The following is a 15,586-nucleotide window of genomic DNA, read 5'->3' on the forward strand; positions in this document are numbered from 1 at the left end:
GTGACTGACTGGGATGATAAGAGGTTTTTCTAGGCAGAGGAGCATTGTGAGCTCGTTTAGCGGCATATCGAGATGTTTTTCGGGGTATACTCGGCGTATAAGACGACCCACGATTTTCGGTTGACCTTTTTTTGTTTCAAAAGTCATCTTATACGCCGGAAAATATGGTAATTTAAATGGGCTAATTGAAATAAGTTAATATTCAAGAAAATTTAATTGTATTGGACAAAAAGCTGTCCCTAAAGTAGTAACTAAATTTCTTATTGGTAGTTCATCTTATGGTAAAATTACTGAACATGCAATGAACCAAATCATAGTTTTGTGCAAAAAAATTAAAATTTAAAGTTTTCAAGATTGCATTATAAAATCTACAAAAACCCCCATTAATCAAAAAAGGGGGGCAGATAGTAGGGTAATATCATGTAAGGAAAAATATCCTATAAATAAATTACATCTAGAAAATTTTTACTTTACAAAATTAATTTTCATTTGTAATTCTAAAAGCAAGACACCAATGAAAAACACACATTTTGTCTAAATAAGACAAAGGAAAATTGTTTGGGCAAAAATAAAAAGGATCCCAAATCAATTATATAGAAAAGATTCCTTTATCAATTTTGGTCGAGAATATGTTTGTATATTTTCAGAAAACAACTCCAAGACCATGTGGATTCCTGCAACAGAGAGGAATTGACAGGTCTGCTCCAACCATGAAGACAAGAGGAGAAACAGCCCAGAGATGAAAGACGCTGATGACGCCTTGCCGTGCTGGCAGTCAGCAGCTATGTGTAGCTGGAGGTTGCCTAGGACCAAACCAGAGAGGGTCAGACCTGCATTGCCACCATGTGCCCACCATCCAGATATCATTGCTGACATGTACACATAAGGAATTGTTTGACATTGAATTGGGGACTCAGAACTGTTGGACATTGAAATTGGGATTCAAACATTTTTTGTTATTATATGTTTATTTCTAGTCTGCAGAGGCAAGATTTTTTAAAGGAAAGAAATGGGTTAAAAATAGATACAGAGGCAAAGAAGCATTGAACAGACTGCCAAACTACAGTGGGAAGGCAGGGAAGGTTGGGGGAGAGGGACGGGGGCGCTGTAAGAGATCAACCGAAGGACTTGTACACACATAAATAAGCTTAACCAATGGATACATGACACTGGGGTACGGGGGGGCAGGTGAGGTTAGGACTTAGGGGAGACCTGGGGGACATCAATGGGGGGAAAAAAGGAGACATATATACCACTATTTCTAATACTTCAAACGATAATAAATAAATAAATAAATAAATAAATAAATAACTTTAAATCCCCAATCAAATGACATAAAATGGTTTAATGGATTGAAATGAAATCAAAATCCTATATATATTGTTTACAGGGGACTGACTCAATTTAGATTTAAGGACTTACACAGGCTGAAAGTGAAAGGATGGAAAATAATATTTCATGCAAATGGTAAATGAAACAGAACACATTGATCCTACTTACTAGTATACCAGACAAAAATAGTCTTTAAATAAAAACTGTCACAAGAGACCAAGTACTACATTATACAATGGGATAGAAGCGTCAAATTACAAGGAACATATAAAACTTACAAATACATATATGCAATTAACTTCAGAGTATCTAATTATATGAAGCAAACATCAATAGACTAAAGAAATAATTAGAAATAATAACACATATATTTCAATACCCTTCTTTTAATAATGGATAGAACACTATAGACTTCAAAGTGAAGACCATGACTAGAGATAAGAAAGGCCACTTCATAATACTAAAAGGATCAATTCAAAAGAGGATCTCACTCTGGTAATTATATAAGCACTCAATATAGGAGCACCCAACATAAAATAACTTCTGGAAGATATCAAGGGAGAGATTGACAGAATACAGTCATGGTGGGGGACGTTAATACCCCATTAACACCACTGGATTAATCCTCTAAATAAAAAATCAGCAAAGAAACATCATTCCTAAATGACTTACTATATCAGATGGACTTAATTGACATATTCAGAACATTTCACCCCAAAGCTACAGAATATACATTCTTCTCAAGTACACATGGGACATTTTTTAAGACAAACCACATATTGGGACACAGGAAAAGTTTTTTCAAATTCAAGAAGACAGAAATCATATCAAGCATATTCTCAGACCACATTGGCTTAGAAATTAGAAATCAACTAAAATAAAAAAATGAAAAAAAAGTCAAACACTTGGAGGCTAAATAATTGGGTTATCAAAGAGATCAAAGAAGAAATAAAAATCATCCTGGTAACAAATGACAATGAAAACACAATAATCCAAAATCTATGGGACATAGTGAAAACATCTTGAGAAAAAAGTCCACAGTTCTACAGGCCTACTTAAAAAAAAACAAAACAAAACAAAAAAACTCAAAGAATTAGAAAGAGAGAAACAAGAAAACCTAGAGTAAGCAAAGGGAAGGAAATAATTAAGGTAAGAAGAAGAAAAAAAAAAAAGATCAACAAAAAACAAAACCAAGAGCTGGTCCTTTGAAAGGATAAACAAGATTGATGAACCTCTAGGAAGGCTCATCATGAAACAAAGTAAGAAGACTTAAATAAACAAAATCAGAAATAAAAGAGATGAAGCAACATAGAAATATAAAGGGTAATGAAAACATAATATGAATAATATTATCCCAACAAACTGGACAACCTAGATGAAATGGATAGATTCTTAGAAAAATACAAGCTTCCAAAACTCAATCAGGAAGAATAAAAAACCTGAATATGCCTATAACTACTGAAGACATTGAAGCCGTAATCAAAAATCTTACAGCAAACAAAAGCCCTGGACCAGATGGCATTACAGAGGAGTTCTACCAAGCATTCAAAGAAGAACTAAAACCTATCACCCTCAGACTATTCCAAAAAATTCAAGAGGAAGGCACATTTCCAAACTCTTTCTTATGAAGCCAGCATTACCCTAATTCAAAAACCAGATAATGACATCACAAAGAAAGAGAACTACAGAACAATGTCCTTGATGAACACAGATGCTAAAATCCCCAACAAAATTCTAGCAAATCGGCTCCAGCACTACATTAGAAAGATCATATACCATGACCAAGTGGAATTTATTTCTGGGATGCACAGATGGTACAATATCCCCAAATCAATAAACATGATATATCACATAAACAAATTGAGAGACGAAAATAACAATCATATCAATGAATACAGAAAAACAGGGTTTGAAAAAATCCATCATGCTTTCTTGATAAAAACTCTCAGCAAAGTGAGACTAGATGGATCATACTCAACATAATAAAAGCCTTATGTGGCAAACGTACAGCCAACATGATACTCAATGGGCAATATCTAAAAACATTTACCCTAAGACAGGAACAAGGCAGGGATGCCCACTTTCACAACTCCTATTCGATATAGTAATCAGACAAATGCTAGCCATAGCAATCAGACAAGGACAAGAAATATAAGGCATCCAAATAGAAAAAGAAGTAAAACTGTCCTTATTCGCAGATGACATGATACTATACATAGAAAACCAGAAGAACTCCATCAAAAAACTACTAGACTTACTAGTAATAAGTGAATTTGGCCATGTAGCAGGATACAAAATTAACAACCAAAAATTTATGGCTTTGTTTTATTGTCTAAAGTTTTGCATGTGCTCCTTTTTCCACAATTGACCCCCGCCCCAACCATTCTCACCCCAGGCAAGACCCCAGTGCCCCAGTGTCTGTGTCCATTGGTTATGCTAATATGCCTGCATACAAGTAAACTTTGGTTGCTCTCTAACCTTGTCTCCCCTATCTTTTGTCTCTAGATCGATCTATTCTTGTTCATCAAATTATGTTAATCATTATATCCAACATTTGAGTGAGAGATCATGTGATATTTAACTTTCTCTGACTGGCTTATTTCTCTTAGCATAATATTCTCCAGTTCCATCCATGTTGTTGCAAATGGTAAAAGTTCCTCCATTTTTTATAGCGGCATAGTATTCCATTGTGTACATGTACCATAGTTTTTTAATCAACTCATCTGCTGATGGGTGCTTAGGCTGTTTCCAAATCTTAGCTACTGTAAATTGTGCTGCTATGAACAGAAGGGGATATATATCCTTTCAGATTGGTGTTTCTGGTTTCTTGGGATTTAGAAGTGAGAATACTGGGTCAAATGGGAAACTCCATACTGTCTTCCACAGTAGCTGCACCAGTTTGCATTCCCACCAGCAGTGCATGAGGGTTCCTTTTTCTCCACATCTTCGCCAACACTTGTCTTTTTGTTGATTTGTTGATGATAGCCATCCTGACAGGTATGAGATGGTATCTCATTATTATTTTGATTTGCGTCTCTCAGGTGATTAGTGACTTTGAGCATGTTTTCATATGTTTCTCAGACTTCTGTATCTCCTCTTTTGAAAAGTGTCTATTTACATCCTTTGACCATTTTTTTTTATTGGATTGCTCATCTTCCTTTTGTTAAGTTGTATGAGTACTCTATAAATGTTGGAGATTAAGCCTTTATAAGAAATACCATTAGAAAATATGTTCTCCCGAGCAGTGGGCTTTCTTGTTGTTTTGTTGATGGTTCCTTTTGCTGTGCAGAAGCTTTTAACTTTGATGTAGTCATTTAGTTTCCATTGCCTTAGGACCTGTGTCTATAAAGATATTGCTGCAACATATGTCTGCTAATTTGCTGCCTATTGACTCTTGATTTTTTTTTTTATGGTTTCCCGTCTAACATTCAAGTCCTTTAGCCATTTTGAGTTTGTTTTGTGTATGGTGTAAGTTGGTGATCTATTTTCATTTTTTTGTATCTATCTGTCCAAATTTCCCAGCACCATTTATTAAAGAGACTGCTTTGACTCCATTTTATGCTCTTGCCTCCTTTGTCAAATATTAATTGAGCATAGATGAAATAAAAAGCATCATGGTAACAAATGACAATGTAAATACAACAATCCAAAATCAATGGGACACCATGAAAGCAGTCTTATGATGGAAGTTCATAGCTCTACAAGCCTATCTAAAAAAACAAGAAACAATGGTAATAAATTATCTAACCCTACAGCTCAAAGAGTTAGAAAGAGTAATCCCAGTTATAAATTTTTCTCCCTTTCTTCTGTGGATAAGCTGGAACAGATCTCTGAATGCACTGATACTGAAGATGTGTGCATCATGGAAAGATTGTTCTCAAGCCGCTTGGTGGTCATTGTCAGCCTTAAAGCTCATTGGCAGCTAACAGTTTGCTACTTTAAGAAGGAACTGAGATCTACAAGTATAGCTACTCCAACACAATCTTGGCTGTGAAGCTGAACAGGCAGAGGCTCATCATGTGCCTGGAGGAATCTCTGTACATCCACTATATTTGAACATGAAGGTGCTACACACCATCCAGGAGACACCCAAACTCACAGACCTTTGCACAACAATGACAACTGCTATCTGAACTACCCTGGCAGTGCCACCATCAGAGATGTGGGGGTCTTCTACACCATTAACTTGAGAGCTGCCAACATGATCCCTGCTCATGATACTCCTTTAGTAGCGCTGGCTTTCAATACCATTGCTTCCAAGAAGGGGACCGTGATTAGGGTGTTTTACATTCCAGAGGGACAGAAGCTATTTGAGTTCTAGAGAGGAGTTGAGAGGTGTGTGAGCATCTGCTCGCTGGCCTTCAGCATGGATGGCATGTTCCTTTCCACTTCCAGCAACACAGAGACTGTGCATATCTTCAACCCTGAGACTGTGAAGGAAAAACCATAGGAAGAGCCCACAACCTGGACTGCCTACTTTGGGAAGGTGCTCCAAGCCTACACCAGCTACCTGCCCTCCCAGGACACAGAGATGTTCAACCAGGGCAGGGCCTTCGCCACAATCTGCCTGCCATTCTGCAGCCACAAGAACATCTGCTCCCTGACCACAATTCAGAAGATCTCCCAACTGCTGGTGGGAGCATCTGATGGGTACTTGTACATGTACAACCTGGACCTCCAGGAGAGCGGCAAGTGCCCTCAGGAAGCAGCACAAGTTGGATGGCAGCATGGAGACAACCAGTTATAGCTTAGACTCTGCCTCTCATGACTGCCCCTTGGTAACTCAGACCTACAGCACAGCTGCATCTCCTGCATCTCCCACGAGACTGGCCTGCACAGACCAGTGGGGGACTGTGGGCGGCGCCTGAAGGAGGAAGCCAGTGCCCTGAGCCTGGAGGAAGCCAGTGAGCATCCTCCCTAGAGTCTCCAGACGAAATGAACTTGAGCGTGAACACTGATCCCACAGCAGAGAACACTGGCAGACAAAGGACTTTGTGTTATGCTGATATGAACTTTGGTCTGAGTTGGGGGAGAGAATGGCAGAGACTTAAAAAGAGAGAAAACATTATAATTGTAGTCTCTTTCCCTACTGAGAAATATATGGTTTTCACTTCAGTGGCTTTTAATCTACTATGAATTTAGCATTTTGTTTGTTTTCTCTTTTTACCAAAATTAACTGGTGAAGCCCTTGAAAGCTCCTTGCTTTGTTTGCATGTATTCATGTGCCAAGCCAACACAGGGCAGCCAGGATCCACTGGCTACCAGCAGCTGTGTGGTTTCTCACCTGTGCACATGGGGTGTGCAGTGCAGAGCAGTTCTGCTAGTCCAGCTGGTTCTGCTTGACCAGGTCCCAAGCCCTGGGCAGGGTGGCAGGGGTCCTCCCACAGCTCCTCTTGGATCATGTCCTCTTTATTTTGTTAATTTTTTTTCTGAATTGGAAAATAAAAGAGAATAGATCCAGACACAAGGTGTAGGGGAGGGGGGAGATAAAAGGACTTGTATGCATACATATAAGCATAACCAGTGGACACAGACAATGGGAGTGGTGGTGTCTGCCCTTTAGGGTGGGAGTGGGGCAGTCAATCAGGGGAAAAAGAGACATATCTAATACTTTAAACAATAAAAAATAAAAATAAATAATGGATAGAATATCCAGACAAAGTATCAACAAGGAAAAAGAAGACTTGAACAACACTACAGCCCAGATGGATATAACAGACATACACAGAACATTTTCCAGAACATCAGCAAAAGACACATCCTTTTTTAAACACATGCAGAACACTCTCTAGGATAAATTACATGTTAGATCACAAAACAAGTCTTAAAAATTTTATGAAGACTGAAATCATACCAACAATTTTTTAAGACCGATAAACCCTCCTTTTTCCCAACTGGTGGGTGGAGTAGTACATAACCTGCAGCCCAGAAATACCTGAGTGCCTAACATGTACCTTATATGGACTACACATTGAACCACCAATCAGCCCCTGCCAAATACCTTAAGCCCTTCTCCCTAAGTAACTGAGTGCTTAACTATGTACCCTATATGGACCATACATTAAACCACCAATCAGTGTGCACCAAGTACCCTAAGTGCCCATTCCTTCCCATTCTCCCCCACCCCCCAAAAGGAGTGCTCACCTCTGCACAGATTACTAGACTCCCCTTCTGAGAAAGGCCTTTCTCCTAATAAAGCCTGTAATACCTGGTTTTCAGCTCCTGACTGATCTTTCATTCTGGTGCCAAAACCTGGGAGGGGCAAACAAGACCTTATCCCGAGTATTTCAACGAAGCAGTGGACAGTGGAAACTCGACCCAGACTAACTTCCTGACTTTGCCCAGTGGTGCATTCCTGGGTTGATTGGCCTGTCCCAGTCTCCTCTTGAACCCTACCAAACCAGGACCCATGGGGATCTCTTCACCTCCCATCCTCTGGTAGGCCTTCGGACTCAACTTACCACCCTCCTTTTTTTCTTGCTCCCTGTGACCTGGAGGGGCATTAGGGCCTCAGAGTTTCCTGTCTACTTGGCTACTCGTATTATGAAAGCCCAGGTACCTGGCTGGGGATACTCTTTTCTACTCCACGGAAAAAGTGTCTCTGGGTGACGATCTAGGAACCTTTTCCCGGCTCTCTCTCTCTTTCTCTCTCTCTCTCTCTCTCTCTCTCTCTCTCTCTCTCTCTCTCTCTCTCTCTCTCTCTCTCTCTCTCTCTCTACAGGTTGGGTGAGGGAACAGGAGGATGCTCTTTCTTCCTTCCACAACTTCCAATAGCCCTTCCCTCAAGTGATGGGGACCTCTCAATCCAAACCCCCTGGAAACACACCCATAGGGTGTCTCCTCGCCAATCTCTCCAACCTTGGTCTTTCTGGCTACATCAAACAAAAGAAGCTAATTTTTTTTTCCTGTAACACTGCCCGGCCACAAGCATGATAATGGTTCCAGTGGCCTGAGATTTTAATATCCTTCGAGACCTAGGTAATTTCTGCCACCGGACAGGGAAGGCCTCAGAAATCCCTTATGTACAGGCTTTCTTTTTTCTCCTCTCTTGCCCCTTGCTTTGCTCCACATGTTCCATCCATCAGATCCTCCTGGCAAAGCCCCCTTCACCCCCTCAAACCAGTCCTCAGCCCCTTTCTCTGTCTTCTGACACTTTCATTTCTTTCCACCTCTCCCACCAACCTCCAACCCTTATACATCTTTTCCCTCACCTGCAGTAGATTCCCAAAACCTAGACCCTCTTAACCAGCAGCCGCCTTCTCCCCAGCATCTGAGAGCCCAAATCCTGAGAACATGAGCTCAAAAAATCCTTTCCCATATAACACTCATTCTCAGGCCACCCAAAGACTGCCTTCCTCAATAGTGTCTTCTATTCCCACATCCATTCTACCCCTGAGGGAGGCAGCAGGAACTGAGGGCATAGTCTGACTCTAAATCCGATTCTCTATAATATGTCCAGCCTCACACAGATTGACAGGCATCTCAGGTGTGTGTTGTTTTTTTTTTCCATTGACCCAACCACCTTTACTAAGGAATTTGAGTGCCTGACCCAGTCCTGTGTCCTGACTTGGCATGACATCTAAGTCCCCCTGTCTTCCTTTAGAAATTTACCATGTTAGACCCCACTTTCCCAGAAGGAGTCCTTCTTCTAAATACCCATGTTATATCCTAATCAGCCCCCCAAATATGCCACAAACTTAAAAAAAATAGATACAAGTCCACAAACCCCTCAAAAGACCTCTCTAACCTGGCCTTTAAGGTCTTTAATAATACAGACGAGGAGACCCAAATCCAAAAACAAAAGCGAGATCAGGCCAAGGCTGAGGCCAATAAGGGGGCCTTCCAGCTAGCTCCTAGGCACCACTCTCATGAACCCCAAACACAGTGCCAGTCCTCCAACTGCAGGTAAGTCAGAGCTAAGCCTCCTCCAGGCCCATGCTTCAAGGAAAGATACTGAGCCAAGTCCTGCTCAAACTTGAGACCCCCGCCTGGGCCCTGCCCAAGGTGTGGAAGGGAAGGCCACTGGAAATCAGACTATAGTCTGGCTCCTCCTGTTCAGGCCTCAGCCAGTCCAGCAAGGCCACCCTCTGGATCCAGCTTGGAGTTCCCAGACCTCCTTGGACTGGCCACCAAAGAAGCTGCCCAGGCCCTGACAGGGCTCCACAGACTTTTGTCACTAGGAAAGATCCTCAGGTAATGACTGTGGTGACAGCTAAGCTGATCTCCTTTTTAATTGATACTAGGGCCACTTATTCTGCTCTCTCCAAATTCGCTGGGACACTTGTCCACTCCTCAGTCTCTATTATGGGGATTGAAGGATTAATCTCACAGCCATTAGCAACCTCACATCTACATTGCATCTTACTAAATTCCCCCATTCACTCTTTTCTCATTCTACCTCGGTGCCCAGCCAGGGCTACCATACATCCCCCCATAAAGCCCAGTTGTCCCAAACCACAGTCACCTACCTCAGTTTCACTCTCTCACCACACAAGGCCGAGCCATTCCTTGTACTTTAAATGCCTTATCTCTTTATCTCCTCTATGACTGTCTCCTCCTCTGAACATGAAATTTTCTCCTTTCTCAGGCTCACTGGGTACTCTCGCCTCCAGGTTCACAACCTTAGTCTTCTTGCAAAGCTCCTCTATGACATGACATGGCCCCCTCATTGTGCCTTTAGATCCCAAGGCCAACATTTTCACTTCTTTAATGCTCAAAAAACTGCTCTCTCCTCAGTGCTTTCACACTCCACCCAACCCCCTCTCTCCACCCTTCCCAAAAAACAACTTTCTTGACTGCACAAGTTTACTTAAGGTCTGGCTATTATCAGAAACAGCTCTTAATCTCTCAAACCTTAGCATATTATATCTAGGGAAAATATGGCAGTTTTAAATCCAAGGGGCTAGAGGGCTGGGTACAGGCTTTGGGGCCTGCTCCCTCCTTCCCCTGCCTTTTCTCAAGCCTAATATACCCAGAAATTAAGCCAGCATAGTGTCTGATTTCTTATCCAACCATCCAGGTCACTGGCTTCCACTGCTTCTTTCCTTCCCTTTCTCTTTTCCTTTGGATAACAGCCTATTCTAACATTCCCTCCCACTTTCACTGCAATAAAATCTCAACCACTCATCTGTCACCCCTATTGGTAGCACCATGGTGACTACCCTCTCAGCTTGCAGCGTGGAACTGGGAATGGTAATCTCATAACCTTTAGTCCATCTTTCTTCTCCTTACACATTTCAGCTTGTCTTCATGATCAGGAATTGTTCTTCCTCTGTGGGCAAAACACATACATCTGTCTCCCCATCAGCTGGACAGGAACCTGTACCCTCATCTATCTCTCACCCATGACATCATCTCCCACTTTGGCTTTCTGATGTCTCTTTAATATGATAATGACCCAGATTTTGTCTGTTAGATAACACAGCTCGTCCCTCAAACGTTAAACATCAAATGGAACCTCTACATCCTTACCACCCTCAGTCTTCGGGTAAAGTAGAAAAGACCAATCATATCTTAAGTGTTTTCAAGCTATCCTTAGATCTCCATATGCCCTGGACTGCACCAGTCCCCCTGGCACTAATGAGACTGAGGGTCATGTCTTGACAACCACTACTTCTAAGTCCCTTAAAGATCATGTATAGGTGGCCTTTTGTCCTCCAAACCAACTGCCTTCAAACCCTCCCTGGGAGACTTTTGCCCATATGAAGGCACTGTTACAACAACACCCTGATAATCTTCTCTCCAGTCAACTTCTACTCATCTCTCAGTTCTTCCTGGGGACTTGGTCTGTGTCAAGAAAAAAGGAAAGGCACCCTAACACCCACCTGGGAGGCCTTTCACAGTCATACTATCTTCCTCATACTGCAGCAAAGGTACGAGGACTACACCACTGGTATCACCTCTCACACATTAAGCCATACAAACCTCTACACAAAACACTACCTTCCTACTCTTTTACCCCCATAGGACCTACCTCTCTCAAGCTCACCAAATGAATCCCCACCATCCCCGAAGAAGACTCAGTGGCACAATCCAGAACCTGATGACTCATCATTCCTCACAGGCTAAATTCTACTATTTCCTGCAGTGTATCCTGGAGGACTGGTCCTGATGGCAGCTGCGATCTGCTTCCCCAGAAGATTTATACTCATGCATAGTAGATCTTACCTGGCAAGGGACCTTCCAAATTTTTACTCTGGAGGAAGCTCAGGTTTTAGAATCCCTTTTTATATGTCTCATCTCCTTACCATAATCCTCCTACAGGCAGCTAACAATGAATGCACCGATGAAGGTTTTTGGTCTTTTCAGGTGAAACGAACTTGAAATGATGAAGGAGTCATCAATTCTACTATCTGGGATGGGAAATCCTTCAGTGTCACTCTCTCCTGTGTGGCCATGGCCCCGGGGTGGTCTAGCTGCGGTGGGTGGTATCGGGTTTACATCACTGTCCATAAATATTTATGCATGAAATACCACCAGAAGGGGGACTGTGACGATGTAGGGGAGTTCTACTGTCCATATTGGCAGTGTTAGACTACCACTCTGGTGCTTTACATAGTCTGCTAGTAAATATCAAACCCTCCTCTGACTGTGACCCCCTTACTTATAAACCTTTGTCAGTTTTACCATATCAAACCCAGCAGACCCACTCTGGAACCAGGCTCAGCCAGCAGGAATTAGAATAGATGGGAAAGGCAGAGATCCCAGGGGTATAATTGTACTCATCAAAACCTATAGTAATCCCTGACCTATCCCTCCCCCACCCCAAGAACTCTGGGCCTACTCATTTGCCAACCCTCATCAATACAACCTTCCATCTACTCTCTAACATCAATCCCTCCTTCTCTACATCCTACTGGATTTGTCTGTCACTGGTTGGAACCCTCATCATAGCCACTCCAATCCCAACCTGTTGGACCACTCATTTAACTCTTATCTATTCTGAATCTCAACGCACTCTATACAATCTCTCTCTCTTTAATATGAAAAATACCACCTGTTTAACAAATACTTCTCAAACTACTACTTCAACTACCCTGCACCTTACTACTGTACACAATATATAAATTTACCCCCTCCCTTAACCTGACTTCCACCTGGTATTTTTCTCCTTTGTGGGACTACAACTTACACCTATGACCCCCAGGACCTGCCACACTAGCTCTGTCTTTATGTCTTCTTAACCCCCAATCTTTCTATCATAACAGAGGGAGAACTCAAATCCTCTCTTGGTCTTCTCAGGCCTCACCACAAAAGGGCACACTTTGTTCCTTTTTTAGTGGGCATGGGAGTCCTCACTGCAGTAGGGCCAGGAGTAGAAGGCACTTCCTCCTCTGTTCATTTCTACCACAAATTGTCTGCTCAATTTTAAGAAGAGATCTCCATCATTAGCAATTCCCTTGAATCCCTTCAAAGGCAGGTAGACTTCTTAGAAGTGGTATCCTTACAGAACTGGTACACTTGAGATCTCTTGACAGAAGAGAAAGGGAGTACCTGTGTCTTTCTTGGGAAAGAATGCTGTTACTTTGTTAATGAATCAGAAATTGACAAAGATCACATTAAATCCCTTTGAGACAAGATTGACCAAATACAACATAACCAGCAAGAAGGGAGGTATGCCATTTTTGGCTCACTTGTCCCATGGCTCCTCCCATTATTAAGCCCACTGGTATTTATTATTTTAATTTTGGTCTTTGGCCCCTGTCTCATGCGCTGTTTCTCTAGTTTTTTTTGCAGAACAGAATGCAGGTGTTCACCAACCAGAAGGTAGGAGATACCTATCTGACCTTGAATTCAGAACCTAGAGACACCTATGTCACCAGAATCTTTGAGACCCCACGTAGATGCCCCTGATGACACCCCCTCTCAGCAGGAAGCAGCTATAAAAGATAGACCTTTGCCTCCTGACCTTGCACGGACTCTCAATTTTTTTTTTTTTTTTACTATTATCAAAAGCCTAGAATGATAGATCCTCCCTCCCCTCAACAGTGGGTTACGTATAATGTAACCTGTAGCCCAGAAATTTCTGAGTGCCTAACTATGTACCTTATATAGTCTATACATTGGACCATCAATCTTCACCTGCCAAATACCCCAAGCCATTGTCCTTAAGTACCTGAGTGCCTAACTATGTACCTTATATGGACCATACATTAAGCCACCAATCAACATACACCAAGTACCCTAAGCCCGCATTCCTTTCCATTCCTCCCCTCAGAAGGAGTGCTCACTTCTGCATGGATTGCTGCTCTCCCCTGGCTAGACAGACCACCAGCAGGTTTTTCTCTTAATAAAGCCTGTAATACCTGGTTTTCAGCTCCTGATTGATCTTTCACAGACCATAATGAAATAAAACTAATAATTAATAACAAAAGAAAAATATAAAATGTAGACATATAAAACCTAAACAACACATTCTTGAACAACCAGTGGATCAAAGAATAAATGAAAGGGAAATTAGAATATAACTTGAGGCAAGCTAAAATAAAAACTTAACATATAAGTACTTATAAGATGATTTAATAGGAAGTATTAAGAGAAAAGTTTATAGTGATAAGTGGCTATATTAAAAGAAATATAGCTCAGATAAACACTATAACTTTATAACTCAAGAAACAAGAAAAATAAGAACAAATTAAGTCTAAATAGCTCAAGGAAAGAAATAATTAAGACTAGTGTAGAAATAAACAAAATAGATAATAAAACCCATAAAAAATATCAAAGAAAATGAATAGGATTTTTGAAAAGATAAGTAAAATTGACATACTGCTACATAGACTAGCTTACAAAAAAGAGCAAAGACTCAAAAAAAAACAAAAAAAAAACAAAAATGAAAGAAAGAGGAGACATTCTAAGTGATGTCATGTAAATTAAAAAAAAATATATATATATATATATATATATATATATATATATATATATATATATATATATATATATAAACAATTAGACACTAACAGATTGGTTAAGCTAGAAGAAATGTACAAATTTCCTGATACAAGCTACCAAAACTGAACAATAAAAAAAAATAGAACATCTGAACAGACCCAGAAGTAGTACTAGTAAAGAAATTTAATCAGTAATCAAAACCCTTATAACAATGAAAGACCAGGGCCAGAGGACTTCACTGCTGAATTCTACCCAATATTTAAAGAAGAACCAATTGCAATTATTTCAAAACTCTTCTGGAAGAAAGAATAATTCCACACTCATTTTGTGAGGATACCATCACCTTGATACTGAAATCAGACAAAGACACTACAAGAAAGAAAAACTACAACAAACATCCCTGATGAACATAGAAACATTCTCAGCAAAATACTAGCAAACTGAACCTCAACTTCATATTAAAAGAATAAATTAACATTACTAAGTGTAATGAATTCTTGGAATGCAATGATATTTTAACATATGAAAATACATTGGTGTTTACATCACATTAGCAGAATAAAGTTTAAAAATAATTTGATGATCTCAATAGACAACAAAAAATAATTTGACAATATTTGATATTGTTTCACAATAAAATGAAGACAATAATCTGGGAATAGTAGGAAATTGTCTCAACTTAAAAACCTTAAATGAATAGTTAAAAACTGACATCATCTTTAACTGAAAGTTTATTCTCTAAGATCAGGATAAAAGATAAGGATGCCCCTTTTCCACTTTTTCTCATCATAGTATTAGAAGTCCTAACTACAATATTTAGGGCAGAAAAAAGAAACAAAAAGGTATCCAAATCTGAAAGGAAGTAGTAAAATTATCTCTATTCATAGGTGATATGATTTATATTTAGCAAACCCTAATGACTCCAGAAAAACCCACAACTGTTAGACCTAACAAAGTGCTTCCATACACTAATAACTAACATTCTAAGAGGAAATTAAGAAAGCCATCCCATTTGAAATAACATCAAAAGAATACGTATGAATACATCTAAGCAAAGTAAAAACTACAAAACACTCATAAAAAACATGAATTAATACACAAATAAAAGAATACCTTATTCATAAATAATAAGACTTAATATTGTCAAGATGTTCACATTACTCAGACATTTATAGATTCAATGCAGTCCTCAACAAAATCTCAATGTCATTTTTTTGCAGAAATAGAAAAAATATATTAAAATTCACATAGAATCACAAAAGACCAAGATAGCCAAATACATTTTCATCAAGAATAACAAAGCTAAAGGCAAAATGCATCTTTTTTCAAAATATATTAAAAAGCTATAGTAATTCAAGCAGGATAG

At 40.1% G+C, this 15,586-nt stretch overlaps 1 long non-coding RNA gene and 1 pseudogene across 3 annotated transcripts in view; both read left to right on the forward strand.

The window, feature by feature from the left end:
- LOC311615238 overlaps nt 1-15,586 on the forward strand; it is a 1,780,830-nt gene that overhangs the window by 1,348,895 nt on the left and 416,349 nt on the right. The window lies entirely within an intron of this gene.
- Nucleotides 5,391-6,253, forward strand: LOC311614987 (WD repeat domain phosphoinositide-interacting protein 2-like; annotated as a pseudogene). The gene has a single exon. The product of its transcript is annotated as a WD repeat domain phosphoinositide-interacting protein 2-like (transcript).

This window comes from Pipistrellus hanaki (assembly GCF_964339955.1).
Source record: "Pipistrellus hanaki genome assembly, chromosome: X".
Lineage (NCBI taxonomy): Eukaryota > Metazoa > Chordata > Mammalia > Chiroptera > Vespertilionidae > Pipistrellus > Pipistrellus hanaki.